The following is a 27,323-nucleotide window of genomic DNA, read 5'->3' on the forward strand; positions in this document are numbered from 1 at the left end:
AACAAGGAATAATAGACAATATTTACCCACTAAAAACCTTGAAAGATATTCTATGATGTGGATGTCAATTGGCAAAGTGTTTCTTAGATTCTCCTTAAGTTTCGAATGTCCAAGTGCAAGTGTGCAACTAGTGAAATCATAGCGATATAATCTTAACCATTTCTTCCCATTGGTGCCTAAAAAAATATTTAGCATGTCACCCCTCCAGAATTATTGATAAGCAGTTAAGATACTAGAGCCGGAATAATTAAAAAATGAAATTAAAGAGTGAATAAAGTACAGACCCCAAATGCACCTTTAAGAGCACTAGATAGAATAAAAGATAAAAAGAACACTAGAGTGAATCGTCCGTGAAAATATGATTTCTAATATTCTCTATGGGTCATGAAATTGAAAACGATTGTAAGAGCCACAACTTCTGTTTCTTTTGATTCGATCGATCATGGGCTGATCTTTGGAGTAGCTGGCACTTTTTATGCTAAAGTCACTTGATTCACCATCATTGCAACTATACCCACCGGCCACCGTCACTTCTTTCTTCTCATTTATTTTCACTATTCTTCATAAATCTAAGCCAATATATATATATATATATATATATATATATATATATATATATATATATATATATATATATATATATATATATATATATATATATATATATATACTAGTTAATACCCCGTGGGAACCACATTTATAAAGTTCATCAAATTTTTATAGTAAAAACTTAAAATTATTAATAAGTTATTTTAAATAAATTATTAATTTAAAATATATTTTTATTAGTTATGTAAAATTATAATCATTGATTCAAATAAATATATAAAATTAATTTTTTAATATATATTAGATATTTTTATTTGTGAATTAATAAAAACAATAATTTAAAATTTAAAATTTAAAATAGGATCATATTAATGAGGATATCTAATAAATTTAAAATGGAAAAGTAATAGATTGACAAGTGGCAACACATTAATTAAAATGTCTAATATAATGAAACATAGCAAAAAAGCTAGTCTTTTATTAGTATATATATATATATATATATATATATATATATATATATATATATATATATATATATATATATATATATATATATATATATATATAACTTTTACAATTTTTATTACATAAACTATAGCTCTTGATTTTATTTTTTTTAATTTTTTTAAAGCATCCTCACCAAAAAAAAGTCTTCACCCTCTCTTTCTTTCTTTATATATATATATATATATATATATATATATATATATATATATATATATATATATATATATATATATATATATATATATATATATAAAAGAATATACTTTACCATGTTTTCTTAAGCTTGAGAAAATAAATATCTTTGCTCCCTCAATTATAGTCATACTAAGCAAATGTCCGTATGTTGTACATGTTAAAAGATATTGTTAAAATATTAAAAAAAAATATATGTTATTTAAAATGGTTACATTATTGATATTGATATTAATATTAATATTATATATATATATATATATATATATATATATATATATATATATATATATATATATATATATCATTTTAACTATTTTGAACAATATTGTCCAATAATTTTAGATGTTGGTTACATATAAATAAAACTAAATATCATTTTCAATTTAATGTTATTTTTTTTAATAGTTGTTATGATCGATTAATTTAAAATTTTATTTATGTGACCATCTTTTAATTTCGATGATAGATATAGATATAAATAATTTTATGTTAATTTTTAATTATTATGTTAATTGATTTGCAAAATCAATTGAAAAGATATTCTATTTCTATAAAAAAAAAATAGTTAAGCGTATTATTTTAGTTAATTTGACAATTCAAATGAGGTTTGTATTTAATATGTTTATTTTATTATTTAAAAAAATATTTGCTCGTTTTTAAATTTATTTAAGATTTTGGTTTAGGTTTTAAATCTAATATAATATTTAAAGTAACCAATAAGTATATTATATAGATAATTTATAATTTTAATATAGATATTGTATTTAACAATAAATATATATATATATATATATATATATATATATATATATATATATATATATATATATATATATATATAACAGTAAACTAACTTTTAAATTAATAGTTATATCTTCAATGAAACTTGAATTATGTTTATTTGATGACTTCTTTTATAATATTTATAAATATTAGGCTTACACCAAACATGTCTTCTACTATATGCTATGAAACGTAGACTCCCAAGAAATTAAAGTTCAATGACCATTTAATCTTTAACATAATGTGTCGTAAATCAAACTTAATAGACAAACATAAAATTGACAATAATATTGAAAATTATGTCATTAGTTGTGAATAATAATTTTAAGTATTATTATTAATTACCGAGTTTTATCAAGAAAACCCGATTACGTGATTAGATTTGATTAAAAGAAAGGTAGAAGGAGATTGTCATGTTGTCAGACAAATCAAAATACCGAACAGAAAATTAAAACCAACCTAATGTTCGTTGATCATGATTGCTAAAATACTACACTGAAGAAGCGCGTATCGTAAATGGTTTTTTCATCGCTCTAAGGTTGTGTTTTCCAAGGTGTAGAATACATGGGACCTGAGGGTTCCTATTTATACTAACACGGAAAAAATCGAATCCCTAAAAATTAGACCCAATGATGACATCTAGTATCTCACAGGTAACCACGTAACAATTTGAATTCATATCCGATGACGTCGTCATCCAGTATCTCATCCAATTCAAACCTAGCATTTATCCTGCCTTTATATAGAGGCTTCTAGAATATTTCTTCTACTTATCCACGATGTCAACGCCAGTTAATACATTGACTGATTCGGTCCAACCGATTCGACCCAAACTTGCGAAAATAAAAAGTTCATCAGCTCCTAGTAACTAATGCAACGTGTGAAGTGAAAAGTGCATCTAAATTGTGTCATTTTGTAATCTCGCGTCCACAATGCACATGTGAGCGTGGCATATCCCTTCATGTCCACTTAAGCCTTTGAAGACTAAAGGGAAAAGAAGCCTTATAAACTCACTTATTCCTTATTTATTACAAACAATCCCTCACCAAGTTGAAAAGTTTTCTTTTACTCACGCAGATGTTGTCATTTGGGTGTGACGAAGACTAAACCCTTGTTTTATGTGAAAAAAAAAAGACAAATTCAATGGTATTTTTAAGGATTTAAACCAACTGTCATCTTTACATTCTCACTAAGCGCTTATATGGTCTTGCGTTAAAAACCATTTTCATGACCATTTAGCTGACAAACCAATAATTTTCATTTGAGACGACACCACCCCTAGATCATATAGGTAAAGTTTTACAACATATTTGTTTACGTTCAAGAAGGAAAAAGAGTTTTCCTGCTCTCAAGAAGGTCGTGGGCTTCTTTCTGTTTATGTTCGGTTTCTTCAGCCTCTCTAGCCACACGAGCACTGATGTCAGCCTCTTTGTCTCGACCTTGACGCTTCAAAAGGTCGGCGATTGTTTTATAACAACCAAGCCAATTAAAACTCCTTGAAATTAATGAAACCATAATTTTGGAAAATCAAAAAGATTTTCGTGCTGAGTGTGTAAAAAATAAAAAGAAATAAAACAACACTTTTTGAGGGATTATGTGATGTCAATAAAGACACGGACCAATGGATCCCGGGCACGAATCTCTTCCTTCAAAGTCAAGAGAGACCTTAAAGTGTTTGTGTAGTTTCCCGTTGAATAACGATCAGACACTTATTAAGAAGTGTTGAAATGCTTCTTTTAGTTAGGCTTATGAGGGTGGCTTTCGCTTCGATTCAGAATTCCTAATCTTGATATAAGACAGAAATCGAACGAAGTACTTGTGAGACCGGTGTAGTCTGTTGAACAAGTAGGTTGGAGATAATTTTAATTTGGCAAGGAAATTTATAAAATCTCAACAAAAATTAAAGCTGGATCCCAAGGGAAGAAATGTTATTGGTTTTAACAATTTCATAGGAATCACTCAAAAAGAAAAATAGAGATTTCAAGGAGGTACGTCCGTCAATTCATTAGTGAAAACTAATTAATTGTTCACCGTCAATGCGTATTGGGTATTGAATTTTGGGTTTCACTTAGCTCGTAGTGGCACGAAACTAAGATCATAAACATAGAAATTGTGTAACCATAAGCCTCAGTGGTAATTTTTGAGAGTCTCAAGGGTTACGTTGGTTAAGCGAATAAGATGGAGAAATGTTATGTAGATGGTGTAAAGAAACCAAAGTACCTCTGCTGTGAAGATAAGGACCAAGGAGAAAATTCTTATCTCATGTGAGAAGAGAGTTAGATAGCTCATGATTAGAATAAATATGAGAGCCTACTTGGGAAGACTAGGTTTGTTTATACCAAGTCAGTAAGGCTATTATTCAGAATCAGGTGAGGCTCTGGACACATACAACAGCATGCTTCTAGGGACACTTAGCTAATGAAATGATTTACCCATAAGCAGACATAAAAAAATAAGAGTCAAAAAGAAAATAAATAACAAAATATTTTTGGAGTTTTTGAATTTATGAAAAAAAATATATTTTTGGAATTTTTGATAATAAGAATAAAAAAATAAGACATAAAAAAATGAATACAAAAAAAATGTTGGAACCGAACCCGAGCGTTCGGTCTATTTCGATTGAGAAAAACTTTGGAACCGAACCCGAGCGTTCGGTGTATTTCGGGTGAGAAAAATTTTGGAACCAAACCCGAACGTTCGGTCTATTTCGGTTGCCAAAGAAAATAGGTTTGAAAAAGAGAATAACTTTGACAGTAAGATAAATGAATTTGGAAAAATAATACAAAAGATCTACAACCAAAGAAACTACCTTTGAGTGATAAGCGAAAATCAGATTATACAACCGAACCCGAGCGTTCGGTTCATTTCGGTACACCGGATTAATAACCGAACATGAGCGTTCGGTTCATTTCAGCATACATGAGACCCGAACCCGAACGTTCGGTCTATTTCGCTTCTAACTTTTAGTCTTGAGAAGTAATCTTTGGTACTGACTCCGATTCCATCATACCTAGCCCTTGTAGAATTTTGTTGAAAGTTGCTTCAGGAAGAGCTTTGGTGAAGATGTCGGCCAGTTGATCAGTGGTTCGAACAAAGTGAATTTCGACCTTCCCATCTTCCACATGATCCTTAATGAAGTGATACCTCAGTGCTATGTGCTTAGTCTTGGAGTGTTGCACTGGGTTATGACAGATCCTAATTGCACTTTCAGAGTCGCAATACAGTGGGATCTTTTTCATATTGAGTCCATAGTCCCGGAGCTGGCTTTGGATCCAAATCACTTGAGATGTACAGGAGGCAGCTGCGATGTATTCTGCTTCAGCGGTAGACAGAGATACACAAGTCTGTTTCTTTGATTACCAGCTAACCAACTTCCCGTCAAGGAATTGGCAGCCTCCAGTGGTGCTTTTCCTGTCTAGTCCACAACCTCCAAGGTCTACATCTGAGTAGGCTTGAACGAAGAAACCTGAGTTGGATGGATACCATAAGCCTAGAGAGGTAGTTCGCTTGAGATACCGGAGTATGTTCTTCACTGCAAGCATATGAGGTTCACGAGGATTCGCCTGAAATCTAGCACAGTAGCAAACAGAAAACATTATATCAGGCCTGCTAGCAGTAAGGTACATTAGAGAGCCGATCATCTGGCGATATAGCGTAATATCGACTGCTGGCTTATCCAAGGATGGAGTGAGCTTGGTGCCGAACGCCATTGGAACTTTAACCTTTGAGTCTCCCATCATGCCGAATTTCGCAAGGAGAGTCTTGGTGTAGGCTTCCTGGTTAATAAAGATGCCTTCGGGTCCCTGTCTAATATTTAAACCAAGGAAAAAGTTAATCGGACCCATTGAGCTCATTTCAAATTTAGTCTCCATCAGCTTTCTGAATTCAGCCGTTAAGCTAGGATTCGTTGAGCCAAAGATGATATCATCGACATAAATTTGAACAATCATAAGGTGGTTACCTTCCTTCTTACGAAAGAAGGTTGGGTCAACCGAACCTTGTTTGAATTTGGACATCTTTAAAAACTTGGTTAGCGTTTCGTACCAGGCCCTCGGTGCTTGTTTCAGTCCATATACCGCTTTGTCCAGAATATAACAGTGATTGGGGTATTTTTCATTAATGAATCCAGGAGGTTGCTCCACGTACACCGTTTCTTCAAGTTCCCCATTTAGAAATGCGCACTTTACATCCATTTGATAGACCTCAAAGTTCTTGTGTGCAACATAGGCAAGAAATATTCTAACAGATTCCAGACTAGCTACAGGAGCAAAAGTTTCCTCATAGTCGATTCCTTCCTCCTGGCAGTATCCTTTCAGCACGAGACGTGCTTTGTGTTTTATCACATTGCCTTCCTTGTCCATTTTATTTCTAAAGACCCATTTGAGACCAACAACCAAGGCATCTTGAGGAGTTGGAATGAGGCGCCAAACTTTATTTCTTTCGAACTCATTAAGTTCGTCTTGCATAGCTTGAACCCAATCGGAGTGATCAAGAGCAGTGTTGACTGTCTTTGGTTCAAATTTTGAGACGAAGGAGTTAAACATACAGAACTCTACTTTTGAAAATAAAGAAGTTTGATTTGCCTTCAATTGAGATCGGGTCAGGACCTTTTTAGAGACATTACCAACAACCCATGAAACAGGATGATCTTTGGTCCATTTGACAAGAGGAGGGTAATTTGGATCATAGGATGGATCCAATTCAGCATTTACCATCTCTTCTACTTCAGATTGACTATCATCGTCATAAAATATATCGACATTCTACCCCTTGACAGATAAGCTTTCAGGTGTATCTTGACTTTCCGGAGCTACAGGAGTTTCGGGTGGTGTCGAGCTTTCGGGTGTTGCAGTACCTTTGGGTGCAGTTGAACTTTCGGGTACTATAGGACTTTCGGGTGCAGATTGGCTTTCGGGTACAGCTGGGCTTCCGGGTGCAGATTGGCTTTCGGGTACAGCTGGGTTTTCGGGTGCAGCTGGAGAGCAGTTCTCCCCCTCAACATGTGAGTCCGGCTGTGTTGAAGAGGATGAATACTCCCCCTCAACTGAAGCACCGTGCTGTGGAAGTTTGTTTGGAATTGATCCTTCTTCATTCATTTGCTTGGCGGCATCTTCGACGAGTTGCTTCAGATGATCTACTTTGTTATCTGCTGTATTAGCTTCCGAGAGAGTAGCCTTCTCTGGTTCATCGAATAACTCTACAAACTGATCAAACATATTTGCAATTGAGGCTGTGACTTGGCCTGTTTGAGAGAAAATTTCTCCAACTGTCTCTTCAGTGGCCTTCAGCTTTTTGACATAGCTGTCATCAAAAGTCACATAATACGTTTCTTCAATCTTCCTCGAATGCTTGTTTAATACCCGGTAGGCTTTCGAAGTGAGAGAATATCCCAAGAAAATTCCTTCATCGGCTTTGACATCGAACTTGTTACGATGTTCTTTAGAGTTGAAGATGAAGCACCGTGAGCCGAATACATGGAAGAATTTGACGTTTGGCTTCCTGTTGTTTATGATCTCATAAGGAGTAAGAGTAAAGCGCTTAATGAGATAGGACCTGTTCTGCGTAAAACATGCTGCAGCAATAGCATCAGCCCAAAAATATAAAGGTAAAGAAGCAAAACTTAGCATGGTTCGGGCCGCCTCACACAAAGATCGGTTTCGTCTTTCGACAATCCTGTTTTGTTGAGGGGTGTAGGGAGCTGAGAAGTTGTGACTGGTTCCTTTTTCTGCCAAGAAGTCTTCGAATTCTTTATTTTTGAACTCCAGCCCATTGTCGCTTCTGATGTTGCGAACGACTTTCCTCAGTTGTACTTCAACTTGCTTGATGAACATCTTTAGCTTGAGAGTTGCTTCAGATTTGTGCTTCAGAAAGAACACCCATGTAAAACGTGAAAAGTCATCAATAATGACAAGAATATACTTGCTACCCGCCGATGCTTTCGATAGATGATGGACCACACAAGTCAATGTGAATTAACTCTAGTGGTTCAAGAACTTTAGTGTTTACAATCGATGGGTGACTTTGACGACTCTGCTTCCCCATTTCACACGTAGCACATAAATGTTCTCGATCGAACTTGAGCAATGGAAGACCTCGAACATGACCTCCGGTGACAAGTTGGTTGATATCCTTGAAGTTGAGATGAGAGAGCCTTCAGTGCCACAGCCAGCGTTCGTCAAGGCAGATAGCTGGATTTCCTTTGATGGGTTTGAGATTCAGGGGAAACATTTCGCCTTTGTGCTCTGATTTGAGAATTACTCTTTTCGTTTTCTTCTCTATTATCTCCGAACCCTCATCGTCGAATGAGACCTTGAGACCGGTACCTCCAACAAGCTGAGATACACTGATGAGGTTGTGCTGTAGTCCTTCAACGTATGCAACCTTTCTAATCGTGAAGTCTCCATTTGTTATCATTCCATAACCTTTTATCGTGTCGAATGAGTTGTTCCCGAACTTGACATTTCCACCGTTTGAAAGAGATCGAAATTCCTTCAGCTCTTCCTTCCTTCCTGTCATGTGACGTGAGCAGCCACTGTCAATATACCATTCTTCATCGAACTGCTCGTCACTGATAACCTGCAAAAATCAAGCAGATTTAGGAACCCAAAGTTTCTTGGGTCCACGTGAGCCTTTCACAGGAACAGGAATAGTAAGAGAGATGTCAACAAGATATGTTCTTTTTATTAAAGTTGTTTCATCTTTCTTTTTAATGGTGAAAACTTTAATTTTGTTGGGATTTGTTACAGTCAGTTTGGATTCAGGTTTAGGCATTTGGACCTTGGAATGTTTTTGATCAGGTTTGACTGAGGAAACCTTTGATTTTCCTTTCAAATCTGTTGAAGATTTTGGATTTTGAGTTCGAACAGAATTGGATTTAGAATGAGGTTGAGAAGAATTAGAAGAATTAGAACGAGAAAATTTAGACTGGGAGATTTTCTTGACTTGAGGTTCTAAGTGACCCTTTTGTTTTTGATCATTAGTGGGACCGAACCTTGAACTTTGGTCGCTTTTACTCTCGGAACTGAACCTATGCTTTCGGTAGTTGGTGTTCTCTGAACCGAACCTTTCCCTTTGGTTGTTATACTTTTCAGAACCGAACCTGTCCTTTCGGTTGTTATACTTTTCCGAACCGAACCTGTCCTTTTGGTTGTTATGATCTTCAGAACCGAACCTGTCCTTTCGGTTGTTATTACTTTCTTGCGGTCTAACACCACTTTTCTCTGACTTTGAATTTTTGTCATGATAAGAGAAATGTGCGTTTTGAGATCGCCAAAACTGTTTTCTTTCGGAGAGATTCTTCTTGTATCTCTGATTCCTTTGCTATTTTTGATTCTTCAGTTGCTTCGGCTATCGATGAATGTTGGCTTTTTGCTTTTGCTTCCTGTCAGCCTGTTCACTTTTAACAGATGACGTTTCGCTTGAAGGAGTGACTTCTTCTTTGGGAACTTCTTTTGTACCACTAGTACATGGTACGTCGAAGTTGTCAGGCTTGTTTAGAGGTTCTGGCACATATCTGCCTTTGGTTTTCCAGGACGTCCGCTCTGACAGACCAATGTCGTCAGCATTATCTATAGGAGCAGACCAGAAGAACTCATCACAACCATCAACATTATCTTCGTTTACAATGGCTGTGAGTTCGGCTGTCTGATGTTCGGTTACTCCTGTGACCTTATATACCTGATTTGGAGTCGTCCTTACTTTTTGGTATACAACAGCCTTTTCTTCAAGGATCGGGGACTTATTTTGGGACAAGCGAGCAAACTCCACAGAATTTTCTGAAATAAGAATTTTGTGGTTTTCGGGTTCGCTCTTGACAAACTCAGAACAATCAACTTCATCCTCTACAGAAATTTCGCTCATATCATCATCCTCATTAAGCTCATATGCATTTTCAACATCAATTTTATTATCTGAGCTCAAGTTGGCATTCAAAGAGTCAAATTTCTGTATGGTTTCGGTCCTTAGTTTCAATTTATCATTTTCGTCCAAAAGGTTTTTCAGCATGTCCTTATGGTCCTTGGACTTTATGAAAGATTCGATTTTGTCTAGACCATACATGTAAGTCGGATTCACATCATCAGACGAAACTACACTTTCGCAATTATATGCTTCAGCGTCAATTTCATCCTCCTTAAACTCAAGGAAGGGCAAAATCATGTGATGAATTTTCTGCCCTATTTCACTGTTCAAATGAAGTTGAGTGATGTTAGAATAAAGACACTTAGCAATTAAAAAAAAACATTTCTTGGTTTCAAAAGTTTCATATTGTCTCTTTGTAAATAAATGTTTTCGTCCTTGGATTTGATCAACTCCGACTCCTTCAGCTCTATCCACATCCTCCGTTCCTCACTCTTTGATGACACCCTGCTTATTTGGTCAGTTAGGTTAGAATTGGTGACCCGTGTTTGAGTTAAACTGCTGTCTAGATGTGAGATTCTTGAATTTACGCTTTTTAATTCTTTTTCATATGAATTTAGTGGGACTTTGAATGAAACAAAAATGGATTGTACCTTCTTGATTAATTCATCAAGCTAATTAAACTGCACGCTGAGAGGTTTTGCTGTGAAGCATAAGCCTCTCGCTCCTTCGTGTCTTCATTCCCACCGTCTGTATTGTATCCCCTCATTTGAGATACATCCGTCACCATCAAACACTTTCCACCGCTTTCTTCACCTTTCATAACATAAGCCTTTCCATGAGATGGATTCCTGACTTCATCATCCTCAGAGTCGGTTGACCAGACCTCCACGCCACCAAACTCATCATCCGCTACCGAACCCTGCACAATTAAAGCATTCATTGAAGGGTTAGTGGCAGCTTTCTTTCTCTTGATCCCTTCCAGCTTTTTCATCAACACAGCTTCTTCATCTTTCTCTTCATCCTTTTCTGCCATTTTTGTTAGGACACAGTCTTTGGCATAGTGGTTCTTTCCTCCACAGTAGTAGCAGTTCACACCAGAATCTCTTTCAGCTTTCGCCTCTTTCTTTGGTTCTTCTGCCTTCGGTTCTTCCCTAACTTTTTCAGAACTATAACTTCCCCTGCCAATTTCGGTTCTTATTGGTAGGAAACCTTTTCTTAATGAACCTCTTTGGGTTTGACACCATCATTGCATAATCTTCAGAGGTAAGGTCATAGTCTTCCAAGTTAAGGTCTTCATCTTCTACCACACTTTTGCTTTTAGACAGAAGGGCCAAGGATCCCAAGCTTGAAACCACATTTTTCTCCTGCAAGACAATCTTTTCTTGGGATTTCAAAATCCCTACCAGCTTTGCCAATGAATAAGATTTGAATTGCTCATGAGCTTTAACAGTGGACACAACCGCTCTCCACTCAGATCTAAGACCATTCAAAAACGTAACTTTTTGTTCAATCAACTTCCTTTCTATATCATGTTTGATCATCTTACTAAGAAGATGATTGAAGCGATCGAACGTCTGAGTAACAGTTTCCTCGGGATTCTGCTTAAATTCGCCAAACTCAGACAAAAGTAAGGTCTGAATGGAATGCTCCAGATCTTCGTCTGTGGAATATAGCTCTCGTAGCCTATCTCGTATTTCTTTAGCAGTCCTGCATGAACTCACTAGCCTGAATGTGTCGGATTGAAGAGCGAATCGAATCCGTCTCAATGCTTTAATATTGCACTGAAATTTATCCTTTTCGTCTTGAGCAATATCTTTTACGTCTTTTAACAGATCATTATACTCTTTTTGAGTTTTAATGATTTTTGACGTTGCTGAATGAGCGAATGCTCCAGATACGATTGCTTCCCAAATAAGATATCCATTGTCTTCAGATCCAATGACATAATCTTCGAAGTGATGTGTCCAGACTTCATAATCCTAGGTGTAAGGGATGGGAATCTTCATCGTTGATCCAATGCTATTTGAGATGTTGATCGGATTTGATTGTGACTCGTCCATGCTTGATCGTATAACCTGTTTGAAAGATCAGACTTGTAATATATAAAATTAGGGCAAAATAAACAAATGCTGAGTTACGTCAATTATGGGATGACGGCTCAATAAATATTAGTTAATGCGGAATAACCCTAATCGCAACCTCTTTCACAGAAAATATGTGTATGAATTACACAACCTCCTTCTCTGATACCAATTGATAAGATAAAAATAAACTTGATGATCGATTAGATCTTCGTAACAGGTAATGCGATGAATGTAAAAACAGTAAATAACACAAGAATGGATCAAGATGTGTCGAATGATTAGATTTCACAATCCTCAGCAAAGCTCGACTAAGAACTTCCGTTGTAGAGAATTATAGGGTTACAAGAACGATAACAATAAACTTGCTTAATAATAAATCTCTTATCCTCCTTTTCTAAGATACATACAAGCACCTATATATACTAAACGCTACAAAACTCACAGATGGATAGGCCCATACCGGAGATACATATTGGACTAGCTAACGAGCCCAATAGACGCAATACAAAATACAAAATACGACCCAACAAACCTTAACTCAACCTCGTTCTCAGAAATAATGTACTATCATACCTCACATGGATCTAGCATTATTGCTAGTACCTTCTATAATCAATTTCTTTGTTGTTACCCAATCTCAAGTTACGTTTCCATCACTAAACGATTCTATTGTGGGTTTAGATGCATAAATCTCCTGGTAGTTGAAACCAAATCTCTTGGGAAACGGTTGGTAAGTGGATCTACTAAGATCCTACTTGCCTTGACATAGAGAACTTTGATGATACTACTTTCAATAAGTTGTCTCATAAAATTATGTAGCAGATCAATGTGTCTTAACTTCATGTTTATACTCCATGTTGCATACTTTAGACAATGTGGCATCATTGTCATAATACATAGGAATATATGTCATTGAAACATTTCACATATGAATATCCAAGAGTAGATTTTTTTTTTGAAATGGAAAACTAATCTACTCCTAACTATCACCACTTATATCTCAAGCGAGACTTGAACCCATGCACTCTCAAATGAGAGAGTCGCTCCATACTGGTAGATCAAACACCCTTTGGTTCTAAGAGTAGATTTCTAATCCACTATGTGTCACACCTTTTCCAGGTATTAATTGATTTAGATAATTCCAGGGGGGAGGTGCATGGACTTGACGAGTTGGGAGTCCAGCTCATCGAGTATGGGCATTTAATCTTGGACACAGATCGGGACCAACTCGGCGAGTCGGAAGGCCCGACCCGGTGAGTTGGAGCTGTAAAGAGAAACCCTAATTTCGAGGATTGCAACATATATATAAGGGTCATAATCTGTCCTTGTGGCCTCCCTCAGCACCTTATCATCCCATAGAGAACTGTTTTCGATTGTAAACCCCCTTGAGTGAGAGGGAGAGCTTGGTTTAGAAAACTTGGAGTGTTGAAGAAGGGATTTAGAAGAAAGAACAAGAAGGGAAGCAGTGGATCCGACATCTACACTGTATTGGTCTCCATTTTAAGGTAAAAAAGTCGTTACCTTGAGCTATAGATTCTTAGATCTCTCCTATTTCAAGTACCTGACCATTTTGGAGCAAATGGAGTTCAAATTGAGATTTGGATGTATCACTGGGATATGGTTCCAGATCCGGACCTCCTTAGGTCCCAAATGCCATAAAGTTGCTTCCTTTATGTAGCTTAACCGCTTTCCATGCATTAAAACCTTGTATAAAGACTAGTTTTGGTGTTATGACCATGTGAGGCCTTGCATGCACATAAAGTTTGCAACTTTACGTGATATCTACACTAGGGAAGGTTAGATCTGAAGTTTGGAACTCTAGATTTCACTGGAAAAGGCCGAAAACAAGAAGGACTGAAGGAACTCGCCGAGTCCTTTAATCAACTCAACTAGTCAGCCAAGGAGTTTACGCCTAAAGAATTTATGGCCAGGGGTTTGTGGTTGAGAGTTTGAAGTCGCGAACATTAAGGAACTCGACGAGTCACTCATGTGACTTGGCGAGTTGACGAGTTAAGAAAGGAACTCGACAAGTGGCTGGTTATACTTGACGAGTCGAAGTCAACATGGTGTGTTGACCTTGACTTTGACCAGGGTTGACCTAAGAGTATTTATGGGATGGTGTTAAGTTAATCACTTGATGTTTATATGCAGTTAAGAAGGAGTAGCAAGTGGCATATATTTGACTTCAGCTTACCAGTTCAGTATTCGAGAGGTGAGTCTTTTCACAATACCCACGAGTCTAAGGCACCAAGGATAGCCCATTATGTGATTATGGTATATGTATTAGTCATTTCTGTGATTTGATATGCTATGTGATTGTGTATTATTGCATGGAAGACCCCAGGGGGAGCCCGTGGCATTGGATACAAGACCATGTGGGGTAGCCCATGGCATTCCTAGGTAAAGACCATGTAGGGTAGCCCGTGGCATTAGATGTAAGACCATGTCGGGTAGCCCATGACATTCCTAGGTAAAGACCATGTAGGGTAGCCCATGGCACGAAGGTGTAAGAAGTTGGGGAGCCCAGGGCATCCTTACAGGTTTATGTATGCATGGCTTATGTGTTATATGTAGCTTTTATAGCTAACAAGATATGTGATATGTGTATTGTGTATGGTATGCTCTGGGAAACTCACTAAGCATTTAGCTTACAGGTTGTGAATTCGTTTAAGGTACCTTAGATCCTAAGGGACAAGGCAAGGCATGATGGCGCAGTGTGCACTCTCTCCTAGATGTTTTTTTTATTGACACTCACATATTTGGAATGAAAATTGTATTTGATATATGTTTTGGAAACAATTATGATTGGATTTCTTAAATCATGGAAATGTGTTTGCTTATTCAAAAATGAAATTTTTTTTTGAAAATTTGGGTCGTTACAAGTTGGTATCAGAGCCTTGGTTTGAGGGATTTGGTCACACTTTCGGGTATGTCAGGACTCAAACTAAGGAAATGGTAACATTGCTCTCAAAAATAAAATGAAAAAGAGTTTAAAGAAAGGAAAAGATGAGAGTGCAACGCACGTGATCAGCCAAGCCAAGTAAGTGGTTTCCCCCATTGTGTTAGCCATGTTATACTGAAACTTGAGCATTGTTGATCATATGGAATTGCTATGTGTATGCTTTTAAATTTATATACGGCTAGGAGCTTATAGCCTTTAAACGATTGACTTGGCCTTATCTCCTATTCCTTGTTTGGTTGTGGTCCTAGGGTAGAATATTTTATTCAAAAGTCTATTTGATCCTATTCTATGTACAATTTGCATGCCTAAAGGCACCCTGTTATGATTCGTTTGATCGATATGAGTACGAGAAATCTTAGGACAGCCTGAGATTAATGTATGCGATAGTTTGTGGATATGGTTTAGTGTTGGAATGAATTGGAGTTATCAGGTAGAGCATTGGGGAAAGGTACAGGTAGGTGTGGAAGGTAGTATTAGGCCTATACTACTGAAAGCACAAGACCTGTACCTGAACCAATGTTAGATATGAAGACTTCGAGGAGGACCGGTGTGGGGAGATCCCTTATATGGAAATCCTGATCATCATGATTTATGACATTGCAGCTCAGCATTGTGGTGACACGATTTGGAGCAGGGTGATCAGGATCAGGATCTGGATCTAAGGCAGGATCAGGCGACACTACCAATGTTATTGATGAGAGGATACACGAGCTTATTACAGTCGAGGTTACCAGGGGCATCCTTGACGCTGCCCCAGTCATTTTTGGGATGGTGAAGGAGGGAATGATGGAGATCATGGAGGAAAGACTCAGGTTATTCAGGGCCAAGATTAATGCGGGTCAGGTTCGGGCCCGGACTCCCTCTTTCCAGGAGTTCAAGGAATATGGGGCGCCAGAGTTTTTAGGGTCAGGGACCCCATTGTTAGCCGACGTTGGGTGGCAGATATCGAGAATGCCCAGCATACGAGTTCTTTCCTGGACACGGAAAATGTGGGATTCTCTTCTTGTATGTTGAGAGACAGGGCCCGAGATTAGTGGGGTGAGGTTACGAGTCAGGTGGGAGCAGCCGGTGTGGCTGAGATGACCTGGGCCAAGTTTGTTCGGTGATTTGATGTGGATTTTGCACCGGCCATTGAGGAGCAACAACTTGCGAGGGAGTTTCATAACCTTCAGCAGACCACCGATACTATGGCAGAGATCACCGCCAATCGGGAGCGAGCGTTGTTGATCCTACAGTATGCCATTGACAAGGAGATGCGCAAGACAAGATATCATTCCATGATGAGGGATGATATCTGAGAGTTCGTGAGCTTCACAGGGTTCAAGACCTTGAATGAGATGGTGGAGAAGGCCTGGTAACGGGAGATGGAGTTAGACTTCCACACCAAGTGGAAGCCAGAGGAGGCACATGCAGCAGTGGGTCAGGCTAAAATGCCTAAGACTTCAGACACTTCCAGCAGGAGCCAACAGGGCCGGGGCCGGTGTGCCAAGTGCGGGAGATTTCATAACGGGGCTTGTCGGACGGCCGAGATATCGGGATGTTACTCTTTTGGTCAGCAGGGCCATATGAGCAGGAATTTCCCCAGGAAGGACTTGTTATGTTTCCACTACAACCAGATTGGTCATAAAAAGGCTGAATGTCCGAAGTTGCAGGTAGGGGGAGGAGTCGTGACGGCGCCTGCACCCGCCGCATTGTGGATCACCGATATCCGCCCCGCTAAGGTGGATTCTCTAGCATTGAAGAGTCGCACATTTCAGCTGACTACCGAGGAGGCTCGGGCAATGCCAGATGTTGTGGCTGGTACATGTGTATTATTCTCTGTTCTTATTATTTGTATGCCTTATGAGTACTTTATTCTTGTTTAGGGACCTTTTTGGTCAATGATATGTCTGCTCATGTCTTGTTCGATTCAGGTGCTACCCGATCGTTCGTGTCACTTGCGCTTAGCAAGAAGTTCCAGGAAATGCCAGGAACTTTGGATTCCCCGCTCGATGTAGATATTGCAGATCACCGTACTGTGAGTGCTTGTAGGGTATATCAGAACTGCATCCTAAATGTGTTGGGCGAGAGGTTTTGGGTTAACCTAGTCTCGATACCCCTGCGAGGACTGAAGGTGATTGTTGGGATGGACTGGTTGGGGGACAATGGGGCCATGATTGATTGTAAACACCGGTTAATAAAGCTTTGGACTCCAAGTGGGGGAGAATTAGTTACATGGTGAGAGGGCCTCATAGGGGCCAACTCTTTGTTTGGCTGCAAGGGCTACAAGATTTCTGCAGCAGGGATGTACGAGATTTTTGGCTTATATCTCGGATACGAGGGTAGAGACTACGACGAAGGTGGGTAGTGTGCTGGTTGTACATGACTTTCAGGATGTTTTCCCCAAAGAGTTACCAGGAGTTCCTCCGGAGAGGCAGGTGGAGTTTCGCGCCGACTTGGTGCCTGGTGCCGCTCCGATAGCGAAGGCACCATATAGGTTGGAACCACCAGAGATGCTTGAGTTATCTACACAGATTCAGGAGCTGCTAGACAGAGGGTTCATACGTCCGAGCAGTTCCCCGTGGGGAGCACCAATCCTTTTTGTGAAAAAGAAGGACGGCTCACACAGGATGTGCATCGATTATAGGGAGCTGAATAAGCTAACGGTGAAGAACCATTATCCGTTGCCAAGGATCGATGATATGTTTGATCAGCTGCAGGGTGCGTCTTGGTTTTCCAAGATTGATATTCGGTCAAGATACCACCAGATGAGAATTCGGGATGAGGATATACCAAAGACGGCTTTCAGGACTCGGCATGGGCATTATGAGTTTGTGGTGATGCTGTTTGGGCTCACCAATGCCCCAAAAATGTTCATGGATCTCATGAAAAAGGTATGTAGGCCGATGTTGGATCCGTCATTGATCGTTTTTATTGATGATATCCTGGTCTATTCTAAGACCCGAGAACATCATGAGCAACATTTGAGGGAGCTACTGGTGACCCTGAGGGCAGAGAAGCTTTATGCAAAGTTCTCCAAGTGTGATTTCTAGTTGCGAGAAGTATATTTTTTGGGGCATATCATCAATCAGGAGGGAATTTCAGTTGATCCTGCCAAGGTTAAGGCTGTAATGCGGTGGAAAGTACCGAAGAATGCATTAGAGATTTGTGGCTTCTTGGGTTTAACGGGCTATTATCGGAGATTTATTTAGGATTTCTCCAATATTTTTGTGCCATTAACCCGCCTGACCAAGAAGAATATGACCTTTTAGTGGGGCACGGATCAGCAGATGGCTTTTGAGACCCTAAGACAGAGGTTATGCGAGGCTCCAATCCTAGTACTACCCGAGGGGTTAGACAATTTGGTGGTGTATTGTAACACATCGATATCTGGGTTACGTGTTGTACTAATGCAGAGAGGGCACGTGATAGCTTACGCCTCAAGGTAGTTGTAGCCTCATAAGGCGAATTACCTCACTTATGATCTGGAATTGGGGGGAGTGGTGTTTGGCCTCAAGATTTGGAGGCACTATTTGTAGGGAGTGCGGTGCACCCTTTATACTGATCACAAGAGTTTTAGGTATTTGATGGACCAACAAAACCTCAACATGTGACAGAGGAGGTAGCTAGATATGCTAAGGATTATGATCGTGAGATCCTATACCATCCAAGGAAGGACAATGTAGTGGCCAATGCATTGAGCCGCAAGGCGGAAGGGTCACCGATTAAGAACATTTGTATAAGGATGACGGTGATTTCTCCTTTGTTGGATATGATCAAGAAGGCCCAGGTCGAGGGATCAAAGAAAGAGAATTGTAAGATAGAGAAAATACGGGGACAATATCCTTTGTTTGTCAAGGATTTTCGTGGCCTCTTGATGCAGTGTGGCCGGGTATGGGTACCCGTGACAGGGGGAGTGAGGCAGAGGCTATTAGAGAAAGCCCACAAGTCCAAGTTCTCTATACACCCAGGGGCTACGAAAATGTATAGGGACTTGAGACTGAGTTTTTAGTGGCCCTACATGAAGCAGAAGATCGACTGGTTCGTAGAGCAGTGCTTAATATGCGAGAAGGTCAAGGCCGAGCATCAGCGGCCTCATGGCAAGGTTCAGCAACTACCTATTCCCATGTGGAAGTGGGAACATATCACTATGGACTTCATCACGAAGTTACCCTCGACGGATAGGGGTGTGAACGCCATATGGGTGATCGTAGACAAACTAACAAAGAGTGCCCATTTCATTCCTATTGTCGAGAGTATATCCACAGAGAAACTAGCATATATTTATGTACGAGAGGTGGTGGCTAGGCATGGGGTGCCAATGTCGGTAGTCTTTGACAGGGATGTCCAGTTTACATCCAAGTTCTGGAAGAAGTTCCATGAGGAACTAGGTACTCAGTTGCATTTTAGTACGACATACCACCCCCAGACCGACGGCCAAAACGAGAGGACGATCCATACACTGGAGGACATGCTTAGAGCATGTGTTGTAACATCCCAAATTTCGAGGCCAAAAAATTCATTTTTAATTAAGATATCCATAATATAGTTTACCAAATATTGCCAATGTCTTAACCATTTATAAATAAAACATAACAATGTATCTTAAAACCATGTCATCAAAGTAATGAAAATCAAAGTACAATCCCAGAAAACTCCATGCGGAAACCGTATGCATGTGTGTGTGATGCGTTGCTACACCGCCGGCACTTTCCCCTTAGACGAGGAGGTACCTGAAACCAAAACTGAAATAGTAAGCAAAAAGCTTAATGAGTTCCCCCATCATACCACATACCATACAATCACATAGCATGCATACTGCCAGACAGTTCTTAGGTGCCCGACCTACCCATGTCAAGCCATTTTGGGGTGCTGACCTACCCATGTCAAGCCATTCTAGGGTGATGACCTACCCATGTCAGGCCATTCTGGGGTGCCGAATACCCTCCGGTCTATCTCAACTGGCAATGGGGGCTATTTCACCCCTACCTCTATCATACAAAAACAAATATAATCATACGGTCAGGCATATTTTAGGTACTGACCTACCCTTCGGTCCTAACGACCGAGTCAGGGAAAAACGACTCCCTGATACTACCACTAACTCATATAGCACATAACATAAGAATGTATCATAAGCATATCACATTAGGATGTCTCATAAGCATATCAAATAAGCATGTTTCATAAGCATATCACATAAGCCTACCAAGATAATTATCACAAAGACAATTATCTATCAATTACTCTTGTTGGTGGGCCAACATTGTGGCCTTAGACCCACCCCTACTGGAAGGTAACTCACCTCGATGTCGTTTAGTGTTTGTATTATCCTCAGTGTAAAAGTCGACTCTCCTTGACTCCTAAATCCCTACACGACAACCCTGCTAAGTTATCAATTTGTACTCACAACCCCTACAAGGGTCAACTTGAATCCAAGTCAAAGTCAAATTCAAACCCTGGTCAAGTCAACTCTTTAGTTGACCAGACTCGCCGAGTTGGTCCGCCAACTCGCCGAGTCCCTTCGTCTACATAATACTACAAACATGTCCCCACTCATCGAGTCTAGCAAGAGCTCGATGACTTCACCTTCAACAACACTTCATCAATCTTCAACCGACTCAGTGAGTTCTTCCTTGAACTCCCCGAGTGCATCTTCAGCAATGAATGTGTCTAGTCTACGACTCGCCGAGTTGTATGAACAACTCGTCGAGTTCATCTTTAAATATTGGGAGATTTCCTTGAAATTGCCGAGTTTGCTCGAACATTCGTCGAGTCCCATGATTCCCAAGTCCCTTATGAGCCTAAACAACTGAGGAACCTTCCACACTATCATCTGGTCCATCGACAGAAAGGATTTAGTGGTCATTAAACCCCGACTCGCCGAGTCCCAAGAACAACACTCCGCGTTCAGCCTTGATCATTACTATATATTTGATTTAAATGGGTCTTCACACATCAAAACCATAGATCTGGCCTCTTAATGTCCATTTTACACGTAAAGTTCCAAGCTTGGTGCACATGCAAGGGGTCTTTGGCTCAAAAAGCCATAAAAGATGTTCTACAGAGTGCATGGGGCTCTCAGGGCCATAAAGTTGGCACCTTTATGCCATGAGATCCCTCCAATGATCCAGATCTGAAGTCAAGACTCCATATAACCCTTCAGAAATCCAAAAATGGCTTAGAAAGCCCTAAAGATACTCAAAATCCAAGCCTTAAGGATGAATAAACATATGGAAAACCAATAGAAGGGAATTTTACCTTGAATGAGCTAGAAATGTAACAAAATCTCTGGATCTCCAAGCCCCAACTCGAACTCTCAAGCTTCCTTCCTGATTTCAAGCTTCACAATCCACTAAAATGCACCAAAACGGCCTTAGGACACTCACAGAAGGCTAGGGTTTCGATATAATGCTTTCTAGGAGTAATAGGGATTGTGGAGGCTGAGATAAGTTGTTTAAATAGGGCACAAACCCTCAAAATTAGGGTTTCACCCAAACAGCGCCTACTCACCGAGTCAGTTTCCTAACTCGTCGAGTAGGTCATTTAAACTACCTGCGGATCACGACTCTACTCGACGAGTTGGGCCACCAACTCGTCGAGTCCCAGAGAAAAACATAAGAAATACTTGAAAGGAAGCATACATGGGATCGTGTGTTACATGCATGATGGATTTTGGAGGGAGTTGGGACACGTACCTCCTACTAGTAGAGTTTTCATACAATAACAACTATCGTGTCAGTATCAACCGAGCCCCATTTGAGATGTTATATGGTCGGATGTGAAGGACCCTTGTGGGTTGGGAAGAGGTTGGGAACCAGGTCATGGGGAGCACTGAGGTAGCGCTCAAGACAACCGCACTGATTCAGCAGGTGCGCGACCGGCTGCGAGTCGTGTAGAGTCGTCAGAAAATTTATGCTGACCGATAGCGATCAGATCTTGAGTTCTAGGTAGGGGATTTTGTGTTGTTGAAGGTGTCGCCCTGGAAAGGAATAATCAGGTGTTGGAAGAGGGGAAATCTGGGGACTCAGTTCATAGGCTCGTTCAGGCTCACGGCCCGGGTGGGCAAAGTGGCGTATCCCCTGGATCTGCCGGAGGAGTTTAGCCAGATCCACAACACGTTGCACACGTCACAGCTTCAAAAATTTGTCACTGACGAGTCCGTAGTCATTTCATTGGGTGATATTCAAGTAGATGAGAGTCTAAACTATATCAAGAAGCCCGTTGTGATCCTCGATAGGAAGACCAAGGCTCTTCGGAATAAGGAAGTAAGACTGGTAAAGGTGCAATGGCAACACCAAAGGGGCTCCGAATGGACTTGGGAGTTGGAAGAGGAGATGCGAGAGCACTACCCGGAATTGTTTGGGTCAGCAGACTTCGAGGACAAACTCTATTTCAAGTGGAGGAGACTTGTAGCAACTGTTCTAGTTATTAATTGATTTAGTTAATTTCCGGGGGGGGGGGGGGGGTGCATGGACTCGACGAGTTGGGATTCCAACTCAATGAGTAGGGGCATTTAATCTTGGACATAGATCGGGACCAACTTAGTTATTTTGAAGGCCCAACTCGGCGAGTTGGAGTTGTAAAGTGAAAACCATACTTTAGGGGATTGCAACATATATAAGGGTCATAATCTGTCCTTATGCCTCCCTTAGCACCTTATCATCCCAGAGAGAAGTGTTTTCAGCTGTAACCCCCATGAGTGAGAGGGAGAGCTTGGTTTAGCAAACTTGGAGTGTTAAAGAAGGGATTTAGTAGAAGGAACAAGAAGGGAAGCAATGGATCTGACATCTACACTGTATTGGTCTCCATTTTAAGGTAAAAAGTAGTTACCTTGAACTATAGATTCTTAGACCTCTCCTCTTTCAAGTACATGACCATTTTTGGGAAAATGGAGTTCAACTGAGATCTGGATGTATAACACGGATATGGTCCCATTTCTGGACCTCCTTAGGTCCCCAATGTCATAAACTTGCTTCCTATATGTAGATTAACTGCTTTCCATGCATTATAACCTTGTATGACGACTAGTTTTGGTGTTATGACCATGTGAGGCCTTGCATGCACATAAAGTTTGCAACTTTATGTGATATCTACATTAGGGAAGGTTAGATCTGAAGTTTGGGACTCTAGATTTCACTAGAAAAGGCAAAAAAAACGAGAAGGACTAAAGGAACTCGCCGAGTCCTTTAATCTACTCGACGAGTCGACCAAGGAGTTCGTGGCCAAGGAGTTTACGGCCAAATAATTTATGGCTAGGGTTTGCGGTTGAGAGTTTGAAGCTGTGAACATTAAAGAACTTGACGAGTCACTCATGTGACTCGGCGAGTTGACGAGTTAAGGAAGGAACTCGACGAGTCGAAGTCAACATGGAATGTTGACCTTGACTATGGACCTTGACTTTGACCAGGTTGACCTAAGAGTATTTATAGGATGGTGTTAAGTTAATCACTTGATGTTTATAGGCAGTTAAGAAGGAGCAGCAGGTGGGATATATTTGACTTCAGCTTACCAGTTCAGTATTCAAGAGGTGAGTCTTCTCACCATACCCATGGGTCTAAGACACCAAGGCGACCCATTATTTCATTATGGTATATGTTTTAGTCATTTCTGTGATTTGATATGCTATGTGATTGTGTATTATTTCATGGAAGACCTCGAGGGGATCCCATGGCATTGGATGTAAGACCATGTGGGGTGGCCCATGGCATTCCTAGGTAAAGTCTATGTATGGTAGCCAATGACATTGGATGTAAGACCATGTGGGGTAGCCCATGGATTCCTAGGTGAAGACCATGTGGGGTAGCCCATGGCACGAAGGTGTAAGACCCAGGGGGAGCCCATGGCATCCTTACAGGTTTATGTATGCATGGCTTATGTGTTATATGTAGCTTTTATAGCTAACAAGATATGTGATATCCGTATTGTGTATGGTATGCTCTGGGAAATTCACTAAGAATTTTTCTTACAGATTGTGGATTCATTTGAGGTAACTCAGATCCCAAGGGCAAAGGCAAGGCATGATGGTGCGGCGTGCACTCTCTCGCAGGCGTAATTTTGACACTCTGATATTTGGAATGAAAATTATATTTGATACATGTTTTAAAAACAATTACGATTGGATTTCTTAAATCATGGAAACATGTTTTCTTATTGAAAAATGAAAATTTTCTTTGAAAATTTGGGTCGTTACACTATGCCTATTACTTTGGAGGTAATGAGCTAAGCCTCCATCATTGAGTGAGCCATACATGTTTGTTTCATGCTTGATTAAGAAACGGCTCCACCAATTAGAGTATAAATCTAACCACTTGTGGATTGAGAATCTTTGGTGTGATTGTGACATCCCCATTTTGACGACGAGAAAAGACCGATTTTGTTTATGCTTTATAAAAATCATAGTACCTCTTTTAATAAAAATGTTACTGAATTTGTTCCCAGTAAAACATGATAAATACGTTATCGAATCATTTCCGAAGAGATGTATTTTTATTCATTTTAAGACATTTGGGATGTCATCGTCAATACAGAAACATAAGCATAAACAGAACTTACATTCATTATCACTAGTGATTTATATCTCCTTAATCTCTCAGTGTAATGTGACTTCATATCAACACTTGTGATATAAATAAAATGAGTGGTTCAGGTTGGGAAACCTGGTGAGTACATAGGCTTTTCAACACACAATAATATAATTATTATGTTTCAACATCAAACAATCAAACCAATTACCCATCCCTATTATCTTCCTTACTCTTAAGGTTCTACCCTAAGAGTCATCTATCCGACATTCGTTCATTTCGAAGTCCCTTGCTTCAAGGGTTTATAAGACAGACACTAATTCCATAGCTGCCAATGCATTAAATCCATAACTGCTAAAGTTCATTTATCAAGTACTAAATCCATAGCTACCAGTGTAGGTACTAAGTTCATAGCTACCAATGTTTATCTAACAGGCACTAAGTCCATAGCTACCAGGTACTAAGTCCTTAGCTACCAATACCTAACAGGTACTAAGTCCATAGCCACCCATGTTTATCTAATAAGTACTAAGTCCATAGTTACCAGTGTTTGTCTAATAGGCACTTAGTTGCCAATGTTTACTCACATCATCTTTTATCTCTCATTATTCATCTACCCATGTTATACCCAACATATTTGTAGATATAAAATACATATACAGTTTAAATCATTTTAAAACATGTATAAAATCATTAATCAACATAGACAGCAAGTATTCAGATAGTATGTACACATAGCACATAATTTATATAAAATACTTCATATTAATGTGTAAGATGAAAGTAACTATGCACTCACCTGAGAAGGTGGTGACTCGGCACTTGAACAACAATACGTTACTGTTAAAACAATTTCCCTCGGCCAAAACCTAGTATCATTACCACTAGAGTTTAGTCTAACGTTTGATGAGACTAATTAATAGTCTAGATATTATTATAATTATACAAGTGTTAAACAATACTTATATAACCCATAATAATAGCCCAAATACCGCTTATAAGGTATAATAGAATTACTATATTGAAACATAAGCTATACTAAAGATACGGTAGGCATAGCTCACTTATAGCAGATTTTCTCGAAAACCGGGCTTCGCTGGAGCAGCGTTTCCGAGCCGAAATGCTCTTTTCTCGGGGCTTCGGGAGCCTCGGGGCTTCCTTCGGGTGCTAGGGGGTTTACCTAGGCTTAGGGGGGTTTTGGGGGCTAGAGAGAGATAGTTTAGAGAGAGAGAGAGAAGAGGTTGGAATGGTGTAAAGAATGACGGAACCCAACACCTCTATTTATAGGCTGGAAAACAGCTCTACTCGTCGAGTAGGTCCTCCTACTCGTCGACTCCATGCCACATGTCACCTTCGGTTGGCTTTCCTGGGGAGAAAGCCTTGGCCCATATGTAGCCACGTCACCCGATTTCGCACAGCACCCTGCCGACTTCTAAACCCCGTAACTTTTATATATGAGCTCCATTTTTGATATTCTTTATATCCACGTGTAGGTAAAAACAAGATCTACAACTTTCATTTAGACTATGTTGGCTAATTCTTGACTGATCTTAAATTTAACAGTAGGAGGAGATTCTATTGTTAAATGTCCGCCTAAAATTCATAACTTCTATATACGGACTCCGTTTTCGTCTGTCTTTTTATCATTGAGTTCCTATTAATTAGATCTTCAAATCTCATTTAGGTCGCGTAGGCCAAAAACCGCTCGAACTAAAATTCGAGTTTCGGGTCGTGCACTGCTAGGCCAAATCTTAGAAAATTCGTAACTTCCTCATATAGAGTCAGATTTGGGCATTCTTTTTTTTGTGTGTGTTCTCGGTTTAACGTATTCTACAAATTTTGTTTTTATAACTATGGCTAAAAAGTCCTTTATCGTAAATTCACTATTTATGTCTCCCGGTGCCGTGCCAGTTTTGCTGTAAAACTTCGACGGGCCATAACTTCTTCGTTATAACTCGGATTTCAGAGTTCTTTATATGTACAGAACCCTTGAGACGTATTCTACAAATTGGTTAAGATTATTTATTCTAAATAATCTTTTTTCAAAAAGTCATATTCGACCTCTATTATCTCTAAATTGAGTAGCACGAATCTACGGGCGTTACAGTGATCTATCCAACTAACATCGAAATAACCTTCTAGTATTTTAGTATATGAAGGTTATGTCAAATAAAGAATACTTGTCCTTTTCAGGTATCCTATTACTTTTCCCACTGTGTTCTAATTCTCCATCCCTAGGTTGGTAGTATATTGACTTAGTTTTCTTAGAAAGAATGTGATATCAAGTCGAGTACAAAGCTTACATACAACATGCTACCAATTGAACTTGCATATTCTAGCTGAGCCATTGCTCAAATAGATTTCACATTTAGTTTCATACTTTAATCAATATGAGTGTTGAATTCATTAGCATTCAAATATTTAAACTTTTTCAAATTTTCTGAAGGTAATGACATTAACTTAGAGAAATCTGATTACCTGTCCTTTTTCACCTTGATACAAATAAAGGTATCTACTTATCCTAGATCTTTCATCTTAAAGTGCGAGGATAGATTTCTTCATCTTAGGATTTCCTTCTAGGTTAGTACGAATGATCAACATATCATTTACATAAAGACAAATAATGAATGTGTATTCATAATTGCATTTGGAATATGTTAGGAAGTAAAGTGGATAACTAGCAAAACTATAAGCACACAAGACATGGTATTTACGTGGTTCGGTTAAGGTGACCTACGTCCACATGCAAGAGGGGAGTATTACTTTATTTTAGAGCAATCAAACAGTTGTTACAAGTACAACTACAAAGAGATTCTCCTATCACTCTAAAATTCAAGATACGAATTAACCTATCATGCATCCCTATTTATACTTGAG

The sequence above is a fragment of the Lactuca sativa genome, chromosome 5, assembly GCF_002870075.4.
Source record: "Lactuca sativa cultivar Salinas chromosome 5, Lsat_Salinas_v11, whole genome shotgun sequence".
NCBI classification, from domain to species: Eukaryota; Viridiplantae; Streptophyta; class Magnoliopsida; order Asterales; family Asteraceae; genus Lactuca; species Lactuca sativa.